We start from the raw sequence: 10,093 nt of genomic DNA on the forward strand, positions 1-10,093 counted from the left end.
AACAACAACTTCAGATAATAGTAGAACCAGTGAAAATAATTAAGAAAAACCGTTTTTGAAAACAGTTAAACATCAATTATACTCAATCAGTAAGTCAGCCATTGTACCTGACTGGTCAGTCATTGTTACCTGACAAAACACGTGTGACAGTGTCATTGTTACCACTGTCCAATTCTAAATGGGTACCCGCGCTCACTGTGGGTGTGCAGACTCCGGAGGGGCTCCTACAGCCCAAGCGCTATATCATCATAAGGCCTGAAAGCCTGTACATATCAACATGAGGCCTGAAAGCCTTCTCACAATACACTCGAGGCCTGAAAGCCTCCTCACATATCACTCGAGGCCTGAAAGCCTCCTCACATCACTCGACATATCCTCACATATGGCCCTCGGCCTCAATCAGTCCAAAAATAATCATAAGCCCCTCAGGCATCAGTAAAGACAATAATGCTCAGCTCAAACAATAGTTCAAACATCAGTTAAAACTCAAGGTTGAGTAAAAATATAGCTGAGTTCATGAAACAGTGTAATTCAAATGGACTGAGTTCAAATAATATTTCAAACAGTGAGGAAAACAGTGATGATAGTTCATAAAGAGTTCAAACAGTTGGCAATAAGCCCCAAATATGGCAATAAGCCCAAATCATAGTGAAAACAACAAGTCATTGCTAATACGCGGTAAAATATCATCCGGATTGGACCAAGTCACAGTCCCCAATAGTAAATGACCCCGCGCTCGTCATGGAACGCGTGTCTCATCTCAACATAGCACCAAGTTGTGCAAATCCGGGGTTTCAAACCCTTAGGACGTCATTCAAAATCATTACTCACCTCGAACCGGTGAAATCTCTAGCTCGCGACGCCTTTGCCCCTCAAACTGACCTCCACGCGTGTCGAATCTAACCAAAACCACAAGGAATACGTCACAATAGGCTAATGAATCATAACCCAATCGAAAAGACTCGAAAAATATCAAAAATCACGAAGTTGGCAAAACCCGAGCCCCGGGCCCACTTCTCGAAAAATTACGAAATTCACATCACCGGATTCCTCGTCTCGCCACGAGTCCGTAATATCAAATTTACCAAAATCGGAGTCCAATTGACCCCTCAAATCCCTATTTTAAACTCTCTTAAGTTCAAGCCCTAAACCACCATTTTTTACCTTTGATTCCTTGATTATTCGGTCTAAATCCATGTTTTTACACCATAAAATCGTATTCTAAGTCCAAGAATCCATACCTGATTAAAGCCCTCGAAACCCTCTTCAAAATCGCCTCAAAGTTCTCAAGGTTCGGAGTCCAAAATGTTGTTCTTTCAAAAAAAATCGCGACGAAGATAAATCTCACTTAACTGCCAGCCATTCCGCTTCTGCGGATATATTACCGCTTCTGCGACTTCCGCATATGCGGTCCACGTCCGCTTCTGCGGACTTTTCACTTAAGGCACCCACCGTTTTTGTGGTCCCTAATTCGCTTCAGCGGGACCGCCTATGCGGTCAAATCTTCCGCTCCTGCGGACTCACACAAGGTCCCTAATTCCGCTTCTGCGAGGCCCAGCTCGCTTCTGCGAGACCGTACCTGCGGTCCAATAGTCGCAGGTGCGAAAACACCAGATACCAGCAATATGAAACATGCAACAACTCCAAAAACTCTCCGTTTAACCATCCGAACTCACCCCGAGGCCCCCGGGACCTCAACCAAAAGCACCAATACATCCTAAAACCTCATTCAAACTTGTTCCAATCATCAAACAACGCCAAAACCACCAAATCACATCGGATTCAAGCCTAAGTTCTTCAAAAACTTCCGAAACACGCATTTGATCAAAAACCCGACCGAAACACCTCCGAATGACCTAAAATTTTGCACACACATCACAAATCACATATCGAAGCTATAGCAACTCTCGGAATTCCATTCCGACCCTCGGATCAAAATCTCATCTATCAACCGGAATTCGCCAAACTAACTTCGCCAATTCAAGCCTAATTCTACACCGGACCTCCAAAATCAAATCCGATCGCACTCCTAAGTCACAAATCATCCCCCGAAGCTAATCGAATCACCCGAAATCACATCCGAGCCCTCTAACTCAATAGTCAACATTAGGTTGACTTTTCCAACTTAAGCTTTCCTTAAAGAGACTAAGTGTCTCATTTCTTATCAAAACCAATCCAAATCAACTCTAACACACCACATACCGATAACGAAACACGAAGAAGCATGAAATGGGGAAAACGGAACAATAACACATGAGATGACGGGTCGGGTCGTCACAACTTGTAGTGCCCCAAATAAATTTTTTTTGAATTTTATCAATGGATTGAAGGGTTTTAGAAGGAAGGAGAGTGTATTGCATTATGTGAGAGGGGATTGCTCCTAGGGTACTTTTTGCTAGTGTAGTACGCCTAGCCATATTGAGAAAGGAACATTTCCAATGAGAGAGTCTAGTCTGTAACTTATCCAGGATGTATTGGAAGTCTTTGGCTTTAGGATTTTTATTAAGGATAGGGAATCCAAGATATTTACCAAACTCAGTGGTGCATTTTATGCCAAAAAGAGAGTTTAGGTAGATTAAGTGATCTTTTGGGCAATTAGGAGGGATAACAATTCTGGACTTAGATTTGTTTATGGTTAGTCCAGATTCCATGGAGAAAAAATCCATGCATTCTTTTATGCAAAGGCTAGTTTTTTTATTAGCTTTTCCCATGAGAGTTAGGTTATCCGCAAATAGTATATGGGAGAAGGAAGGGCCCCTGTGGCCAATTTGGATGGGATCCCAATTCCTAAGATCAACCTGGTGATTGATAAGTCTAGAAAGAAGTTCAATGCACAATATGAAAATGTAGGGGGGAGAGAGGATCACCTTGACGAATACCCCTACTAGGTTGGAAAAAATTTGTTCTTGATCCATTTACTAACACCCCTATTGAGCTAGTAGTAATACAATGCATAATGAGTCTAGTAATCTTAAGAGGGAATTTGAAGTAATGAAGGGTCTTATGGATAAAAGACCATTCTAGTCTATAAAATGCTTTTTCTAAATCTAGTTTAATGAGCATATCAAAGTTAGATTTTTTTGAACGTCTAACACTATTCATAATTTCCTGAANAAGGTCCATGAGTATCAAGCATTTCTCGAAAGTTGACCCTAAAGTTCTCATTGTTGCCACCCCGGATGTTCCAAATTATCACATCGGTAGGCTTATACATATTTGCATGGTTTGTTGGTGTCCCATTTTCCCTCTGAGCTTGAGGAACTGGGTTCCTCCTTAATGAAGGAACTAGGATCATGGCATGATTCCCCACCGTTGGGTCCTGAGGGGGTCTCACATCCATTGAGAATTTGTGTGGTGCTGTTGGGAAGCTTAGAACATACCTTTTTTCTCTTTGATCCCTGAAGAGGTAGACTTTTACCTCGTTGATTCTTGAAAATTCTAGGACTGGACCGGATCCCAGTAGATTTACTTCTTCCTCATCCTCCATCTCTACATTTTCTAGTTCTAGTACATTGAGATGGGCCTGAACCTGAGGGTTTATTGGAGGGATCTAGGGTTGTGCAAGAGGTGGCTGTGGGGTGGCGGTTGTGCATGTTGTGGGGGTGGTGCATGGGGTTGTTGTTGGTTGTTTTGTGGAGCTACTGTGTCGAAGGGAGTCGTCCAGGGGATGAAGATGGGGTTCATGTTATTGATCTCCCCTGGAGGGAAGAATGGGAGATCTACTGGGACTTGTTGGGACTGGATGGGATTGAAGTGGGGTGGGAGACTCCATTGATTCCTCATGGCTTGGGCTTGACTGAGGTTTAGGGAGGGGGCTAGTGGGTGGAGGATGTTTTTCATCCACACATGGTTGAAATAATTGTTCATGGCCATATTCATTCCCTCCGAAACTAGTTGAGCTAGGAAATGAGAGTTTTGTAGAACTATGATTGTTTCTTGACCATTGAGAATCATGTTGAACATTATTGCATGGCCCATGAGGGCTTGCTCCACCCACGAAAGGGGTTGATGATCCTGTGGTAGTGGTGGTTGTATGAAGAAGATCTGGTTGCTTGATGCTTGATTTTGGGGAAGAGGTGGGTTGGACATGTTTAGGGCTCTTCGGTGTCGTAGTATTTGCACCAGACGATAACGTCTTCTTTGAGTGATTGGATCCTTGGCATTGTCAAGAGGAAGGGTGGGGTTTATATGAGTGTTATGAGAGTATAGGTCTAGGTTTTTGCTGTGAGTAGTCGAGATGGATGGACAGGCAGTGTTGATATTTATATTGATATCTGCTAGGTTACGTGAGGCAGTGGTGTTAGGGAAACGTGGTGTTGTTCATTGGCCATTTGGGATTGGGAGGGAAGTTCTTTGGCCACGTGGTTGGGTATTGAAGATGGGGAATTAACGCCCATGTAGCTAGGTAATATAGCATTAGTGGTGGGGTGTGTTATATTAGAGGAATTGGAGGTGGTTGTGTGTGACATACGCATAGATTTAAGATGGTTTAGGGCATCATTAGTAGTAGAGGAGTAATTATGGATTTGCATGTGATTTAATTGGGTGATTTTGGGGTCTACCAAGTGGACGTTTATTGGCTCATTGACAACCACGTCAATTGCCATACAGGGGTTGTCGTTATTTCCTAGACTCCTTGTGAATTCATTGGTGGTAGCAGGCGGATTGTCCAATGCATCAAAGGAGTTGTTTGTATCAATTGTACTAACATTTTGATTAGTATTATTAGTAAGTAAAAAAGGAGTAGGAGTGTTCCCGTTGAGATTAATATTTCTAGATAGAGTAGGAGTGTTCCCGTTGTGTAGTGCTGTTGGGCAGCTTAGAACATACCTTTTTTCTCTTTGATCCCTGAAGAGGTAGACTTTTACCTCGTTGATTCTTGAAAATTCTAGGACTGGACCGGATCCCAGTAGATTTACTTCTTCCTCATCCTCCATCTCTACATTTTCTGGTTCTAGTACATTGAGAGGGGCCTGAACCCGAGGGTTTATTGGAGGGATCTAGGGTTGTGCAAGAGGTGGCTGTGGGGGTGGGGGTTGTGCATGTTGTGGGGGTGGTGCATGGGGTTGTTGTTGGTTGTTTTGTGGAGCTACTGTGTCGAAGGGAGTCGTCCAGGGGATGAAGATGGGGTTCATGTTGTTGATCTCCCCTGGAGGGAAGAATGGGAGATCTACTGGGACTTGTTAGGACTGGATGGGATTGAAGTGGGGTGGGAGACTCCATTGATTCCTCATGGCTTAGGCTTGACTGAGGTTTAGGGAGGGGGCTAGTGGGTGGAGGATGTTGTTCATCCACACATGGTTGAAATAATTGTTCATGGCCACATTCATTCCCTCCGAAACTAGTTGAGCTAGGAAATGAGAGTTTTGTAGAACTATGATTGTTTCTTGACCATTGAGAATCATGTTGAACATTATTGCATGGCCCATGAGGGCTTGCTCCACCCACGAAAGGGGTTGATGATCCTGTGGTAGTGGTGGTTGTATGAAGAAGATCTGGTTGCTTGATGCTTGATTTTGGGGAAGAGGTGGGTTGGACATGTTTAGGGCTCTTTGGTGTCGTAGTATTTGCACCAGACGATAACGTCTTCTTTGAGTGATTGGATCCTTGTCATTGTCAAGAGGAAGGGTAGGGTTTATATGAGTGTTATGAGAGTATAGGTCTAGGTTTTTGCTGTGAGTAGTCGAGATGGATGGACAGGCAATGTTGATATTTATATTGATATCTGCTAGGTTACGTGAGGCAGTGGTGTTAGAGAGATTTTGCTTAGATTTTGTTAGGGAAACGTGGTGTTGTTCATTGGCCATTTGGGATTGGGAGGGAAGTTCTTTGGCCACGTGGTTGGGTATTGAAGATGGGGAATTAACGCCCATGTAGCTAGGTAATATAGCATTAGTGGTGGGGTGTGTTATATTAGAGGAATTGGAGGTGGTTGTGTGTGACATACACATAGATTTAAGATGGTTTAGGGCATCATTAGTAGTAGAGGAGTAATTATGGATTTGCATGTGATTTAATTGGGTGATTTTGGGGTCTACCAAGTGGACGTTTATTGGCTCATTGACAGCCACGTCAATTGCCATGCAGGGGTTGTCGTTATTTCCTAGACTCCTTGTGAATTCATTGGTGGTAGCAGGCGGATTGTCCAATGCATCAAAGGAGTTATTTGTATCAATTGTACTAACATTTTGATTAGTATTATTAGTAAGTAAAAAAGCAGTAGGAGTGTTCCCGTTGAGATTAATATTTCTAGATAGAGGGGGAAGGGAGGACTTACCTGGGATGTGAAGTAAATGGACCATTGTCTTACCATTATTGGCTTGTTGTGATTTTGGCTTGTATATAGTCTTCTTCTTCTTGGGGAAAGAAACAGTGTGCCAGACATCTTCTTTGGACAGAGGAGATCCCTTTTGCATGTCATGACTTGTAGTGTCTAAAGCCTTAGATTGGCTGGTGACATTGTCTCCTTTTGAAGTGGAAGGTTTGCTTCTTTGTATCGTGTAATTGCATGAGGCCATTGAATGCCCTAGTCTACCACAAACTTGCATAGGAAATTGACACCTTCATAATGAATTTCTTGTTTGTGTGGTCCAATGTAAACAAATGGTGTGATCGGAACCTCCAGTGGAACTTCAATACATAATCTAGCATAACGACCCCTTAGGGTAGAAGAGGTGCATGCATCAATTTTTAAAAGTTTACCAATCTTGTTTCCAACTTTTGTGATGGCCATCATAAAATTCAGTTGGCAATTGTGGTAAACGTATCCAAATACAGCTAGTGAGATCTTGGCTTTTGAGGCAATAAAGTTTGGTACCCATTTTTGGACAGATATGAAATGTCCAAAGATGAACCAAGGACCTTGATGAAGGACTTTTAGCATGCTATCTTCATTGCTAACTTTGTAATAAAATAATCAGATCCTAGATCTATGAGTGAAAAATTTTCTTTTAGTTTCCACAAATCTTGAATTTTCTTTTTGATTAATTGATGTTGGATTCTCATTCCTTGTAGTTTTACGATCGTAGAGAATTTTCATGAAGAGTAAATGCGATGTAGGTCTTCCGGAGATAGATGAATTAGATGATCATCATTTGAGTAGGGTATTGTATTTGCAAGACCATTGGAAGGTGGTAGATGAGACTGGTTATGTGAATCAATGATCATATGGATCTCCCCATCTTGAATCCCATCAATTAGTCTGTCCTTGAAACTTTGGTTTGAAGGCGTAGGAGTTGTTGAGCATTGCATTTGATCAATGTCAGGAGGCTTAGGAGGAATGAAGTTAGAGGTTTTTGGATTGTTCATAGTTAAGATTGTAGTGAGAAGATAGAGGTTCTCTCTCTAGAGGCTATCTTTATCCTTTCAACTCATTCAATTCTACCTCTACCAAGTTTTAAAAATTATTAAAATTTGAAACCTTTTATTAAATATTATATAAATATAAATTATGGAGTATATATATTTGGGGGGCTAAGGCAAGGGCTTCTCACTTGAAATTGCACTGGTGCCTTATTTGGTCGCCCCTATTTAATATGTACCCACTTTTTAATTTTTTTTAACTTGTGCCTACTTTTTAAACAACTTTAGGCTTTTTCTCCTCCTCTTGCTCCTCCTTCTTCTTCTTCAGGTGACAGTGATTTTATATAATGTTTGTAAACATATTTTAAGGTAGTTTATGATATTTTACAGTGGGCTATTGTGGCATTTTTTTTTACTATTGCTTAGGATTTCTTTGTCTTCTTTTTTTTTAGTTGCAAAATGGGCTGTTAAATTTAAGTTATTTTGACAATTGATGATTGAGGTTTGTTCTTGATGATATTTGGAGGTTATATTTCAAATTTGAGCTCATTTGGAGTATATTTAGGCATTAAATCATATATTGGAGTGTTAAAATTCGAAGAACAAATTTCTGTTTCTGAGAAATTTGCACTTCAGGCTTATTGGCCTTAAGTGTAGGAAAATATTTATTGCACTTCAGACCTTTTAGCCTTAAGTGCATGTGAAGTGCGATTTTTCACTTCAGACTTGTTGGCATTAAGTGCATGAAACTATTGGCTGCACTTCAGACCTATTTGGCTTTAAGTGCATCTGAAGTGCAATTTTTTCACTTCAGACTATTTTTTTAACTTTGGACCCGATAAGTCTGAAGTTGATAGTAAAGTGGATACGCTTGCAAATATTTTTGCAAAGTGGGTGTAGGTTCAATTGTGACTCCAAAAACGAGTATAGATGCAAAAGCCCCTCTTACCCTAGAGCTGCCCTTGGAAGAAGAAAAAGCAAAAATTGAGGAAACAACAAGGTGATGTCACGGCTGCATTTGTTTTGAGAGAAAGATTATTTAGCCACCATATTGAGTACAACAACAACAACATATCCAGTATTATCCCACACTGTGGGTTCTGGGGGGAGGGGGAGGGGGTAGTGTGTACGCATACCTTACCCCTACCTTGTGAGGATAGAGAGATTATTTTCAATAGACCATTGGCTCAGGAAAGCATAAGCACCACATTAATGAAAATATAGACAGAAGGAACATTACTAAAAAGCTATATAAAAGCAGAATAAAAATAACAAGATAGTAAGGTGATCAACAATGAAAGAGAATAATGATTAGTCACAAAAATCTGCTACCAACATAAAGCGAGGTAGCGTGCTAATACTACTGTTACGAACACTCTAAACTACCTACTCGACTACCCTAATCATCGACCTCCATAACTTCCTATCAAGGGTCGTGTCCTTGGTCAGCTGAAGCTGCGCCATGTCTTGCCTAATCCCCTCTCCCCACCTCTTCTTTTGCCTACTTCTACCTCTTCGTAGGCCCTCCAATGTCAACCTCTAACACCTCCTCACCGGGGCGTCTGTGCTCCTCCTCCTCACATGACCAAACCACCTAAGCCACGCTTCCCGCATCTTGTCCTCAGTAGGGGCCACACCTACCTTGCCGCGAATAACCTCATTTCTGATTATATCTAACTTGGTGTACCCACACATCCATCTCAACATCCTCATCTCTGATGCCTTCATCTTCTGGACATGAGCGATCTTGACTGGCCAACACTCAGCCCCATACAACATCGTTGGTCTGACCACCACTCTGTAGAACTTACTCTTAAGTTTCATCGGCACCTTCTTGTCACACAAAATACTAGAAGCGAGACTCCATTTCATCCATCCCGCCCCAATATGATGTGTGACATCTTTATCAATCTCCACATCCCCCTGAATAATAGACCTAAGGTACTTAAAACTACCTCTCCTACGGATGACCTGCGAGTCTAGCCTCACCTCCCCTTCCCCTCCTCGAGTCTCGCCACTGAATTTATACTCCAAGTATTCTGTCTTGGTCCTGCTCAACTTGAAACCTTCAGGGGTTGTTTGGTAGGGTGTAGAAGACTAATGCTGAATAAGGTGTATTGGTAATGTAGGGATTAGTAATGCATGGGTTAGTAATACAAACATTAGTTATGCAGAGATTATTTCTTGTCCACAGTTTGGTGCGGTGTATTAAAAATTAAAATACATTGCATAAATTTTAAGAAATTAGTTGTTTACAAAAATGCCCTCCATATTCTTTAGCTTTAAGGGACTTTAAGGATAATATTGTCTTTAACAATGCTAATGCTTACATTAATAGCCTTGGTATTGCTAATACCATGGTTTGCTATGTATTAATTATACATAGAATAATACCAAATAGGTTGTATAACCAATACTTGCGTTAGTAATACATATGTTGAAAAAGTGCACCAAATAAGGGGTTAGTAATACCAAAAGCCAATGCATACATTATTTTCTCTAATGCATCCTACCAAACGACTCCTTAGATTACAGGGTCTGCCTCCATACCTCTAATTGCGCGTTCACACCGTCTCGCGTCTCGTCAATCAATACAATATCATCTGCAAATAGCATGCACCGCGGTACCTCCCCTTGGATGTGGCGCATCAGTACCTCCATCGTCAGAGCAAATAAAAAAGGGTTGAGTGCCGACTCCTGATGCAACCCCATCATAACCGGAAAATGGTCCGAGTTCCCACCCACCGTCCTCACTTGGGTCTTTACTCCATCATACATATCCCTAATCAAC

Source organism: Nicotiana attenuata, chromosome 5 (assembly GCF_001879085.1).
Source record: "Nicotiana attenuata strain UT chromosome 5, NIATTr2, whole genome shotgun sequence".
Classification (NCBI taxonomy): domain Eukaryota; kingdom Viridiplantae; phylum Streptophyta; class Magnoliopsida; order Solanales; family Solanaceae; genus Nicotiana; species Nicotiana attenuata.